We start from the raw sequence: 13,298 nt of genomic DNA, 5'->3' as shown, positions 1-13,298 counted from the left end.
GGAAAAAATCGTGGGAATATCACAGTGTCGATGATGCCGAGGGGATGGCCCACTTCTTTCTTCCTTTCTCTTGTCGAATTATAGATTTATAAGGCAATTTATTTTGAACACGTAATGACCTCTTAATGTACGCTGGAGATGAACATACACACTGGTTTAAAATTATAAATGGGGCCGGCTGGTTCCGCATATGCGCTTGAGTGCATTGTTCGTGTATACTCGCTCGTTGTCATACACATGAATGAGACGCCAAAGAAAAGGAAAAGCAGTGTGCGAAAATAAAACAACAACCTACAATAATGACCAGCTAGCTAACTCTCTCCCTCCCCTTCCCTCTGCTTTGGTTCTGTCACTCGATTCTTTCATCATTCGTTTCTCCCACTAAGTAGGCGATGAGTTTGTGATAATGGTGGTTGTTTTCTGAATTTGTTAGAGTTTGGAGAGAGAAAGGGAATTAAAAAAAAAATGTTCAGGTTGCATAGGAACAAGGCGGCTAAATCAGGGGAGAGGGTTGATTTCAAATTCTCAAACTTTCAGGCTACTCAGGTACGCTCCCTGTTTGGTGGAAAAGGAAGGAAAATGCGTGAGAATATAAGCCCTTTTCAAGCATTTTACCTTTCTTTCCTCTTCTTCCTTCTTTGATGGAATTAAACGTAGGCTCTGCTTTCTTGTAATGCACTTTCTCGTTCAAAAACATTGATAATTTTCATGAAAATGTTGCAATGCCTTACAGAAACTTCACCATTAACGATTTCCCAGAATGTTGCTCGAACTGCTATAAGTTTTTCTGGTCAAAATTTTGAATTCCGTACTATGCAAGACCGAAAAACTATCTTTTATTTCATATGCCGGATTTGTTCATGAGAGGTTTGATCTAAGTATTAAATAATGGCATGTTTTCTACTATGATTGTGAAAATTTTCATAGTCTTCTGAGATTCTTAAAGAGGTTGAATACTTAAAACTATCGTCTACTGCTGAATGGTGGAATTGTTTCAAACCAAGTGATAGACTGAGGATTTATTTCCATCAGATTAATGATATTGTATAGCTAACCCCATTTGGTTCAAAGAAAGGCTTTTGCTGAATTGAGTATCTAGGATTTGTGGTGAATTGTCACTCCTTCTGCTAACTACTAGTATTTTGTGGTAACAGGTGCCAAAAGGGTGGGACAAACTTTTTGTATCTATTGTCTCCGTCGAAACAGGTAAATCAATTGCAAAGTCGAGCAAAGCATCAACACGGAATGGAAATTGTCAATGGACAGAAACCCTGTCAGAATCAATTTGGATTTCCCAAGAGGATAACTCGAAGGATCTGGAGGAGTTTCTCTTCAAGTTTGTTGTTTCCATGGTATTATTGTTGTTACTACCCATCAACTCTATGTTCTAACCATGCATTTCTTTGACAAATTGTCCTTGTAATGGGAGACAACGCTTGAGGGGTCTTAGTATTGTCAACTCTGTACAATGTGCACATCCTTTCGTTGCTGATTATCGCTACTTAAATAACAGATTGGCAATTATGATTATTGTTGTTTTATTCTCTATGGACCAGGAAATGATTTTCTTTTTGTTCATTATCCTTTGCTTTCTTTAAATGAACTGTTATAATTCCTAGTGACTTCTTATTATAGGGATCAGCTAGATCTGGAATCCTTGGAGAGGCTACCATCAATATGGCAAGTTACATGAGTTCAAGTGCCTCTGTTTCAGTTTCATTGCCTTTGAAGAAGTGCAATCATGGGACAATTTTACAAGTGAGTCATACACTCATGCTGGTGATATTTCCATTATTACAAAATTTAAAGATCAGGGATTTACTTATGAAGATTTGATTGCAGTCAACTAGAAATTGAGAGTGGTTTGTTTGAGAATGAATTGAGTAGCAGGATCAAGGATTTTCTATCTGTGATTTCCAAGATGTTGAATGGACAGGAGATGTAGAGGCTAGTTTAATCCAATGAGTCAAATTTTATTTCAGAGAATTTTCTCCTTGTTCTATATGTATATGCATGCACACATATACATATATCTTTGTTTCTATGGAAGATTATATTTGAGTTATTTGAGATTCCTCGACTGCATTTTAAATGGAAGATTCTAAATGTTCTGTCATTAAGTGAGGAGTATGATTTTTGCGAGGAGCTTTTCCACCCAAAAGGGAAAAAATGTGGAAGATAGTCTCTCTTAAAGCGGTTAATAGTTAAATATTTATTAGTTTGGCATGTGATGTCTTAGTTGTTTTTTCAATCACTAATCTACAATTCTTCATAACAGAAACTGTGAGTCATATTTTCATGTCAATGACGAATACTCTACCATGCATTCCCCAAAACACCACGTAAAAGTCATTGTGGGGGAGAGTGGATGATTCCTAATTCCCACAAAACACGATGGGAGATTGATGCCTAAAGGATATAGGAGATATAGATACAAATGGAAATAAGAATATTCCAAGGAAGGTGCATCTAAAAATGTCCCAAATGTCTATGACAAAACTTTATCAAAACCTTCAAACCACTAGGGTCTTAACAAGACCTTTGTTCACCACTCTCTGTGGTCACATCTACTCTATGACTGCTCTTAATCTGTGCTGCATTCACATACCCTTCTCCTCTTGTGAAGGGTATGTGAAACGCAGGCAATGTGGTGGGATATTTCACTAGGCTTCTGTGATCTAGCAACAGTAAAAACAATGCTTTGCTTTGTTTTGTTAGCTGTTGCCAGTCATTAGAATTGAGACAATGGTTCATAATTTTTTCAAATATCTTTTTTTTAAATCTAGAAAGTTATTCTCATGATCAACCAGAAAATTTTGAAATTCATTATGTAAGAAGTCCATTCTTGACTTGGAGAGAAGTTGTCGAAGAGGAAAAGGAGAGAAGCCTTCGAATCCACAAAGCAAAGTGAAAGGAAATTCACAAGTAGTACTAAGCAAATTTCTCGTTCTATTTAAAATAAGTTAAAAGCAATTACTGATGGTGTAACTCATAGAGAAATAGAGTTATTGAACTGACAATGTGAAGTTCAAGCCTATAGCTAGTTAGCAGTCATTACTATTCTCCATCTCTCAGATGGTTTTTTCACTTTGTAGTTATGGCCTTGTATTTAGCATTAGCTTGTTTGGTAGTGCACTGCCACTACTAAAAGCCATCAGATCTGCCATTCTGGCTCTAACTCTGTTTTTCTTGTCTGTCTAATTTGTAGGTAAAAATTCATTGCTTAACACCAAGGATAAAACAAAGGTTTGTTCTTGATGCTGAAGCTTCTTTATTCTTTGTTTGAATTTCCACTAGTTCGTTTCATTTGGAAGCTTTGCTGCATGTTTCTAGGGATGAGGAATCCAAAGACACAAATTCCCATGAAGAGGATCCAAAGGTGGATAATCATGATACAGATATAGAGTTGGATGGGTCTGATAATGCTGCAAAGAATGGAGGATCATCCTCTAGTAAAGACTTGGGCCCTGCCTCACATCCTGGAGAACTTGGGAGTAGGGTGTGACACTTTTTCTCTCATCATTGGTTGTATAACTCTCTTCTGTTGTACTTAAACATGGTGGATTTCCCATCTTTTGTTATGCTCATGCTCAATGCAAGAACATGTCAGTTGTGCATAATTTTTCTTGCCTGATGATTTTAGAAGACAACATTATGTGTCCAATGTCATTAGAATTGTCTGAACCACTGCTTAGTCATAAAAAAAATTAGAGCCATGTGATCTACAAACTTGAAAATCTATATCTTTGTCAATATCTAATAAGCTGAACCAAGACCGATTGTCTCACTTTCCTAAAAAATTACTTTATGGCTAAATCACATTAACAATTACTAGGAATTTTATAAGGTTAATCACATTTTACTTTGTGGAATAGTGCTGCAAACTTTGAATAATGATCTCTCATCTTGTGAAATATTTGATAGATTTAGTATGCTGTTTGTTGTGATATCCTCCTCTGCTGTGTTTTCTATTCTATGTATGTACTTCTCAGCCCATTTGCTCCCCTTGGTGCATTGTTATGTTAGCTTCAATATTCAAAGAAAAATATACTGCATAACATAACAGATACAACATGTCCTTGAGCGTCAACACATCATAACTATAGAATAATGCAGAAAGTAAAAAATTTAGAACAGGCGCCACTATAAAAATGTTGATACACCTTCTTGTACACATTTTTCAAGAAAATAAAGGTGGAATCTCTTGTAAGCCTCTAAATTGGTCTCAGGAACTTATGGAGATTGGAATTTGAAGAAACCACACTACAACACGCATTTCAGCTGTTCCTTGAGAGCTGGAGCCGGAGACAGCTTGAATCCAACTCCTAAATAGTGAATAGAACCACAATTGGAATTCCTATAGTATATATATTGTATTATGTAATAGGAGGAGTGCCCTACACATTATCTTCCTATAGCTCTCTACAGTGCATTCCATCCTATTTGGTCAAAACTTGTACTTGTTTTGAATGAACTCTTCATTGAAACATAGACTTCTTTCAGCACTGAACATACCCTACAACAAAAGGATTAAGGAAAAAACTAATGTGTGAGTTCATTAAAATCTTTTCTTTCAATCTCCAAATTGATCCTATTAATCTGGTTGGCGAACAAGCATTCCTGCCTCATTTAGGGAATTTAACTGCAATCTTTGCCCCAAGTTATTAAACTGGCTTATGATGCAGAAAAAGACATAAATATATAAAATTCCTATAAATGTTTGAGTACAAGCCATGAAATCATATTCATATATACTCCCAGTAATCGGGGGCTCTGTATATGGATTTATTAATTTTCTGCTGTGGTGTGCATATGGTGTATGCAAAAGAGGCCATACTTAATTACTTTAATCATTCTTTGTTGTTACTATGCAATTGACATAACATCCTCACTTCCCTGCAGGAAACAAGTTTCTCCACATCAGGTTCCAATCACAGCTTTGACTCTGCTGGGGATTTGTAGTAAGGGGAAGTTTCTCCTCTGCAAACAACATGAATGGTGATGGGAACAAACCCACTGGAAGAGATGACTCAACCAGTTCCCAAACTAGTGCATCTCACGACAAATATACCTTTGAAGATCCTCCTCAATCAATTCATTCATTATTTAATTCAAGGGTAATGGGTTCAGGAAATCTTTCTCAGAATCCTCCGCCAGACATAGCTCTAAGTGCTTCAAATGTTATTGCCTCATCATCCTTGACAAATGGTGGTTCTTCTAAAAACCTTCTGGAAGCTGCAGAAGATACAATAGAAGAGCTTCGTGCAGAAGCAAAAATGTGGGAAAGAAATTCGCAGAAGCTAATGCTTGATTTAGAAATCCTGAGGAAGGAGTTCTCTGATCAGTCAAAAAACCAGGCAACTTTGGATATGGAGCTTTCAGCAGCATACTCAGAACGTGATGCTTGAAGAAAGAAATTGATCAACTGAAAATATTGTTAGAGGAATCAAGATGAAACAAGCCATGGGGGAGTCCACATTTCAAGATGAAGGAGCAACCCATATTCAAAAGGAACTAGAGGATGAGATAAAATTTCAGAAAGAATCCAATGCAAATCTTGCTCTGCAGTTGAGGAGAAGTCAAGAGTCAAACATTGAGCTTGTTTCTGTCCTTCAGGAACTGGAATTGACGTAGAAAAGCAGAAAATTGAGCTAGAGGATCTTGCAGCTTTACGGTTGAAACTCAATGATGCAGATAGCTCCATCCATGAGAGTTTAGCAGAAAACAAGGATGTAGCACTCCAGCTGCAACAATTGCAGGATTCGGAGAAAAATTTACAAGTTAAGGTGGGATTTCTGGAACAAGCCTTGGAAGACAAAAACCATGAGTTAGAGAATGAACGGAGTTTGAGTAATCAGGCTATTTTGGATGTTGAGACAGGATACAAATCCAAATTATCTGCTAAAGAAGAAGAAATCGTCGACTTGGAAGCAAGATTATCCGAGTCTATCAAAGGAACAAATTCAGAGCAAATGGTTGCCAATAATGGAGGTGATGAAAGTCTGATCAAAGAAATTGAAGCCTTGAAAGTAAAGTTGGAGGAGCTAGAGAGAGATTGCAATGAGCTCACAGATGAAAATCTGGAACTCTTATTCAAGCTTAAGGAATCAAAAAGCAAATCCATGGGAGGAAGCGCATCCTTTGATTTTTCATCCACTGAGGTTCCGGCTAAATCTTATTCCAGTTCTGAGTCAGAAGTGAGTGAACTTAAGCTCCAAATATGCCATCTGGAACAAGAGCTGGAGAAGAAAGTGCATGGGGAGGATCAGCTTGCTGCCTTTGGAACATCAACTATTTTTTCTGAAGTATTTAAACAGCTTCAGATGGCTCTGTCTCAAATAAAGAAACCATGGTATGGTGTATCTTCTAATGTAAATGAAGAATGTGGCTGCGATATTGATAACTTAGTTGATTTGAAGAGTGTAGATGTGATTGCTCAGAGAGACCATGTGGAATCTATCTTGAACTGTTTAGTAGAACTGAACAGATTATTGGAAGCAAGGATAATTGAATGTGAAGAAGTTCGCAAACATGATGAAGCTGAGATCAGGGATGGGAGCAGAACAATTATAGAGGCCCAAAAGAAGCTGGAAGACTACATTGTAAAGGAAAATAATCTTTATCGATCGATTCATGAAATTGAGAGTTCAAAGATGGAACTGGGAGTTAAAGTTACAGATCTGGATAAGGAATTGACAGAAAGAAAGTCTGAGCTAATAAGCTTGAAGCTTGTCTGCTATCAAAGGAAGAGGAAATTGGTCTCCTTAGACAGTCCCAAAGGGAATCAGAAAGTCAGGTTTCTGAGCTTCAAAAAGAAAAAACTCAGCTGGAGGAAAACATTGAAATTGTGGTGAGAGAAAGTAATATTACCTCCAAATGCTTGGATGATTTGCGAAATGATTTAATGGTGCTTAGCAGCAGTGTGGATTCCCATGTTTCTGCCAACAGGATCCTTCGGAGGAAAATGTCAGAGCTAGAGAATGGAAAGCGTGAACTAGAGCTCCATATATCTGAGTTAGAACTAGAGAATGTTCAGTTATCAGAACGCACATCAGGCTTGGAAGCTCAACTAAGGTATTTGACAGATGAGAGAGCATCCTGCCAACTGGAACTAGAGAATTCTAAATCTGTAGCCTCGAGTTTCCAAGATGAGATCAGAAGACTGGCAATTGAGATGGAGACACAGAAGGTGGTTATAGAACAAAAACTACAGGACATGCAAACTAATGGTCAGAAGCTCAAGAAGAGTGTGACTACCTGAAAAGAGCAAACCCTAAATTAAAGGCCACTGCTGAGAGGCTCATTGAAGAGTGCAGCTCTCTTCAGAAGTCCAATGGAGAGTTGAGAAAGCAAAAACTGGAGTTGCATGAGCGCTCTACTCTATTGGAGGCCAAATTGAGGGAATCACAGAAAAGATTTGCCAATTGCTCCAAAAGAGTAGAAGTTTTAGAAAAAATCTTTCTTCAATGCTTGAAGATATGGCTTCAAAAGAGAAAATCTTCACTTCAGAATTAGATATTCTACTTCAAGAAAACAGGAAACAGAAGGAGAAACTTATTCTGGGGGAAAGCTTGTTCAATCAGAGGTACTCGGAGAAGACAGCAGAAGTTGAGAAGCTTCAGAAAGAGGTAGAACACCTAAACAATCAAATTTCTGCAACCCATGATGAAAGAGAGAGAATAACATCCAATTCTGTTTATGAAGCATCCAGCTTACATGCAGATAAAGCTAAACTTGAATCTGAGCTTCAAGAAGTTCAGTCCAAAGTTAAATTGATTGAGAATGAGCTCTATATTGTCCAACTGGAATCTGAAGAAAAGGTACAAGGCTTGACGAGTGACCTTTCTATGTCCAAACAAAATCATTCAATGCTGATCGCTGACCACAAAAAAAATTTGAAGTTGCTGGAAAATTATAGATCAAGTGAAGAGAAACTTAAGACCACTTTGAGTGATCTTGAACTAAAGCTTACAGTTTCTGAATATGAGCGCCAACAACTCCTGGAAGAAACTGCTAGTTTGAAGGTTCAGTTGCAGAAATTAGCACCTCTTCAGGATGAAGTTTTGGCTCTAAAGGCTGAGTTTGATGCAGCTAAATTTGAAAGGGGAAAAATGGAAGCTTCATTGCATTTAATATCTGCAGATAACGAAGAACTCAAGGCAGAGAAGATTTCATTCATTGAGAAGATTTCTAGCTTGGAAACGTCCACATCTGAATTAGAGGACTGCAAACTAAATCGAGTTGTCTTAGAAGAAAAGATTTTGCGCATGGAGGGTGATTTAACTGCAAGAGAGGCATTCTGTGCTCAGGATGCTGAGCTGAAGAATGAGCTCAGCCGGATTAGGAGAGAAGTCAGGCAATTTCAGCGAAAAGTAGAACAACTTGAGGAGGAGAAGAATGAATGCCTGAAGAGAGCCGAAGCCCTTGAAGAGGAACTGAAATTGATGAAGGAAGAGAAACAAGGTCGGAGCGAGTCCAGCAGTAAAAAATTTACTGGTCTCTCCAATGCCAAGGTGAATCATATGAGCTCAAAGGTTAGTGTCATTCTTCCTTGGAAACATAAAAACTTCAAATTGAAATTCATCTTTAATAGTATGTTGAGTTGATTTAGATATTGATAGACTTTAATTCTAACCTTGGATTTATCGGGCAGAATGAAACAGCAAAGAGCACCAATCAACATCGTGATAATAGAAGGAAGCAATCCACGAAGACCGGTCAAGTACGAGAACTTTTGAAAGATCAACAGAATACCTACAGCACCCAACATCAACAAGAGGTTAGACATCTAAATTGTCTACTTTATTTTGCCTCCAGAGCTAACATAGACCCTCCAACCTTGTAACATCTTTACCTTTGCACATGTACTCTGTTGAATCCTGCTTGACAGTATTTGATTGTAAATTAATCCTCTCAACATAGGCGAGTTCTTCTTACTCTTTGAAGCTTCTTCTGCCCTTCTTTCATTTTTTCTTTTTATTCATTTCAGGGTGATGAAAAGAATGGCTTGCAAGATAAAAATTCTCATGCTGTTGGAGTTGATCCTGTTTCAAAGGTGCAGTTGCTCGAGAATGAACTTGCTGAGGCATTGGAGGCCAATAAAAAGTATAAAGTTCAGCTTAAAAGGTGGGTATAAGTGGAACATATTCTGGCTATGGATATATCATTGATAGAACTAACCTTCACTTAACAGCAACAAAGTTATCTTCAAGAGGCAATATCCAAATTTAGTATGCCATTAGATCTCTTATTATTAATTCTGAACATTTTAGCAGGACACATAAATGGTTTCCAAAAGAGGCAATATCCAAATCTAGTATTTCTCATTTTTGGCCTATAGATGATAATCAAAACACGTCAACAATTTATAAAAAAAAAAATCTGCTTCATATCCTTATAATAGTCCCAATCTAGAGATATCAGCTTATTTAATTTTTTTCTAGATTATATGATCAGAGGCTTGGAGGAGTTTAATCGTGGTCAGTACAGAATTAACTTAAAAAAATAAAAAATAAAAAACTAAAAAGGATGAAATAGAGAAAATCCCAAAGAAATTTGAAGAGTTCCAAATAGGATATCAAGGCATTTTTTGGGTAATTAGCACATAAAGTTTTCTAATTTGATCTTTAAGAATTAAATAAAAGAAGAATAATGCTTATGAAACAACTTTTGTTATGATAGAAAAGGATTATTTTTTTCATTTCCAAACATCCTAAACCAAGTCCTTGAATTACATCTAGGCTTATATCTTGTGGTTTTTGGCTGCTCCTGTGGTTGTTAGTTTGTTTTTGGTTGGTCATGTCTTGTATGATTGACAGCCAGCTAAGCTGTCATCCAGTAATGATCTTTGAGACAGAACCTGTCCTATTTTGATTCCTTCCTTCTCTATCACTTAAATTGGGAAATAATGGTTCACTTTGATCCATCTCCTGCCTCCAGAACTTAAATCTGGGGTTTCTTTGTAGAACTCTTGCCACTCCATTGTTTTCTATATTGCATCTTATCCCCAGATGGGAGTTGTTTGTGTTTATATGATGGTTAGGGATGCAGAGGACTAGCTGATTGCAAAGGTCATTACGTGGGACAATAACTATAAACCCCCCATCCCAACTGAAAGATTACATGACCATATTGTGAAGATCATATGTAGTGATCATTTTTCTATGTTAAGATCTAATTGTGAGGAAGCAGCATATAAATATATATGGAAGGCTCTAAAGGAACCAACAGTGTGACCATCAAGATACTGAATTGAAGGTAGTGAAGAAAGATATGGAAGTCTACAAGATTATGAATGCAGAAATCTAGACAGTGAAAAATTAAGGACCATTCTGGTTTCTCTTAATATGACTGTGGAGCATTTGGGCTTGAATCAGCTGAGGTTTATATTGCTTTTCTCAGTTGACGTATTGCTAAAAGCTAAGATAAAATACAGAGGAACAGAAAATTAACTGAGAAGTTGTTAATCAACTTTGATAGGTTTTCACTGGGATTATAGCAAAAAAAAAACAATATTGATATACCTAAATAAGCAAATAAAAACTTCAGATATCTTTCATCATATTAAGGTAGCAAATGCCAGACAACATGAACTATTCCAATGTGAATGATAAATCAATTGTCACAGTTCTATGTCAGGCCAGTGTTCATTGTTTTAACAGAATCCTGGATTACTTTTCAGGTTGTCTGATGGGCGAAAAGGTCCTGCAGATGCTTCAAGGAAATCAACAGCTGATGGTGAAGTAGTACCAAAAGAAAGATATGAACGCACAAAATCATCCCTAGAGTCAGAGTTAAGAGACATTCGTGAACGCTACTTCCACATGAGCCTCAAATATGCAGAGGTTGAAGCTCAGCGTGAGGAACTTGTGATGAAGCTCAAGGTCACCAAGAATGGAAAGAGGTGGTTCTCATGAATCCTTTCCCTTTTATCTTCTCCAAATCCCTGGTGCAGTTTTTTTGGTGAATCTTTTTTGTTGTATCACAATTTTCATTTTGCACTCATATTCATCACAGATTCACAATAGGGTTTGCGATTTGTGTAATGTAGTATTAGCCAAAGGAAACTACTTTGTAAATAAAATAACAATTATATATATAAGGTGCATAACATGAACATGTGCCATATCAAACTATCAATGTTAGACGACCCGAGAATAATGTGTGCAAAAATGTTAAGGGACTTCACATAATTTGATTTCTATGTGACCATTTCCATTGTTCAGGCTTGTGTATGTCAGATAGTGTTTACCAGAAAGCTAATAGAAACTAACTATAGAACTACTACAAGAATGTCTATGGATGAAATACCGGGCGCCCATGCAAACCAGGCGATAAGTTAATTTCATTTGCTAGTGTCATGATCAAAGGTCTAGACACACTTCTAGACCATTCCAATGGCCTGAACACTGTCCACAGTTTCTGCAAAGATAGGTAGAGTTGGTTGACCTTAGAGAAAAGCCATTCAATATTTTGTTTAGTGGTAATGCATAAAGCAGCTCATTTCTGTTGTGGTCCAAAGTGTTGTATATGTTGGAAGGCAAATTCTCAGTAAAGCAATATGGCTTGAGGAAAGTGGTGGTTGTCGCATCAAGTAATATTCTTCCAGTAGTTCCAGGATCCGCATATGCCACCAACCTCATAAAATTTTGGCTCGTGCTATTTATATATTGACCAAGGGTCAGTTGTGCTCGTCATCTTTTCTGATATTCATCCATTAAATCTGTCTAGCTTGCTTGCGTAGCCCTGCTGCCCAGGTATATATATATATATATTTTTCCTTTTTACTCCTTAGCTGTATCTAGCAACTTTTGGCTAAACGGAGGATTACATGATCATCAAGGAGCAACTGCACCTTCAGAAAAGCATTACGCAATCAAAAGAGAGTACCGAACAAAATGATACTGCTTGTGTCACCAAGAAAATAAAATCTCACTCAGTCAAGGGAAATTAAGTTAAAGAAGCTTGGAGAAAAAGGCTTAACCAACTTTAAATAAGAGGCTATGTGTTTCTTGGGAAATGTTTTCCTGTAGGTGACACCAAAGAGCGCTTTTTATACACGTGACTTGACACCACATCAGAATCTGGTCCAACTGGCTTGACTTGCTATTGTAGCATGTGACTTATATTTGAGCGAAAAGAGTGACGATATTTGTCATTTAAACTTGTATTTCTATTGTTGTGGCATTCAGACTTGTATTTCTATTGTTGTGGTTAATGATAGGTTGGGGGTGTGGGGGCAACACCCTGTGGTATGATTCAGAAGTATTTTTAAAATTTTATTCCTAAGGGTTAATATATCTAATTTGATTTGATAAGCAGTGAAAGTCTTCTTTCCTATTTCCGTGGATATAGACAATTTATCGAACCATATTAAATCTGTGTGTTCTTTTTTTTTCATTTTTCTTAATTTTTCACCATAAATCGTTACACGAATTTCAACACTTGCCCATGAACAAGTCCCAATGACAAAAAAAGGGGAGGGGATTTTGCCACCTGGCATGCCAGGTCATCTACTAGTATGGTGGAATGCATGATACCTGATTAGATAAACAAATGATGAAATGAGTATAGAGTGTAGGGCAAGAAAAGGAAATGAAGGGAAAAAGAATGGAAGGGGGAGCTGTCATGAGATGTGGAGCCAGTGGAGGTGCCAATGGCATATCCCTTGGAAGATGCTAACTTTCAGTCCCCATTTCACTACCCTACTTTCTTTTTGCCTCCTTTAACCAAAAGTGACCACACACTACTACTTAAGTCACCTCATCCTTTTATTGCTCCCATGACCAAGAAATCCTTATAACAACACACCAGGCCTCCCTGATCAACCCTCTCCGTACCCTCATGTGACCCTGAGCTTCATCTTCTCTCCACGGAGCCACCCCCAACCAATGCCTCAAAGCAACCAGGTGGGGGTGGTCACATCCACTCCTATCCATGGTGGCCGCAGTCTTTCTTAGGTGTGCATATCCTTCCCCACGCTCGTTGATTCACGACAGTGGGAGAAATGGGACTACTCGGACTGAATCGCCTTCTGAAGGGCGGTTTCTCGTGTAGGGCAACTTCGATCCTTTGGCATTTTCGCTTCCTCCAAATCTCTCTCTTCGCTTCTATGTGAAGTGGGCTAAGTCTGCTGGAGGAAACTTTCACAAGGGCGAGTCAGATTATGTTAGTTTCTTTTCTTTCTTTTCTTCTATTATAATCATATTTAAGCATGAAAAATCATGAGTGCCTCGCCAGCTGATCATAAATGCATGTAGGCCTCTGGCCAAAGTTTATAATTGCAGACTTGCAGTCTG

General features: G+C 37.6%; 1 pseudogene; it reads left to right on the top strand.

Moving 5' to 3' along the window:
- Positions 1–87: 87 nt before the first annotated feature.
- Positions 88–11,176, top strand: LOC117919707 (annotated as a pseudogene).
- Positions 11,177–13,298: the final 2,122 nt, after the last annotated feature.

This window comes from Vitis riparia, chromosome 8, assembly GCF_004353265.1.
Source record: "Vitis riparia cultivar Riparia Gloire de Montpellier isolate 1030 chromosome 8, EGFV_Vit.rip_1.0, whole genome shotgun sequence".
Classification (NCBI taxonomy): Eukaryota; Viridiplantae; Streptophyta; class Magnoliopsida; order Vitales; family Vitaceae; genus Vitis; species Vitis riparia.
Note: the sequence above shows the minus strand (reverse complement) of the source record. Positions and strands in the feature narration are given on the sequence as shown.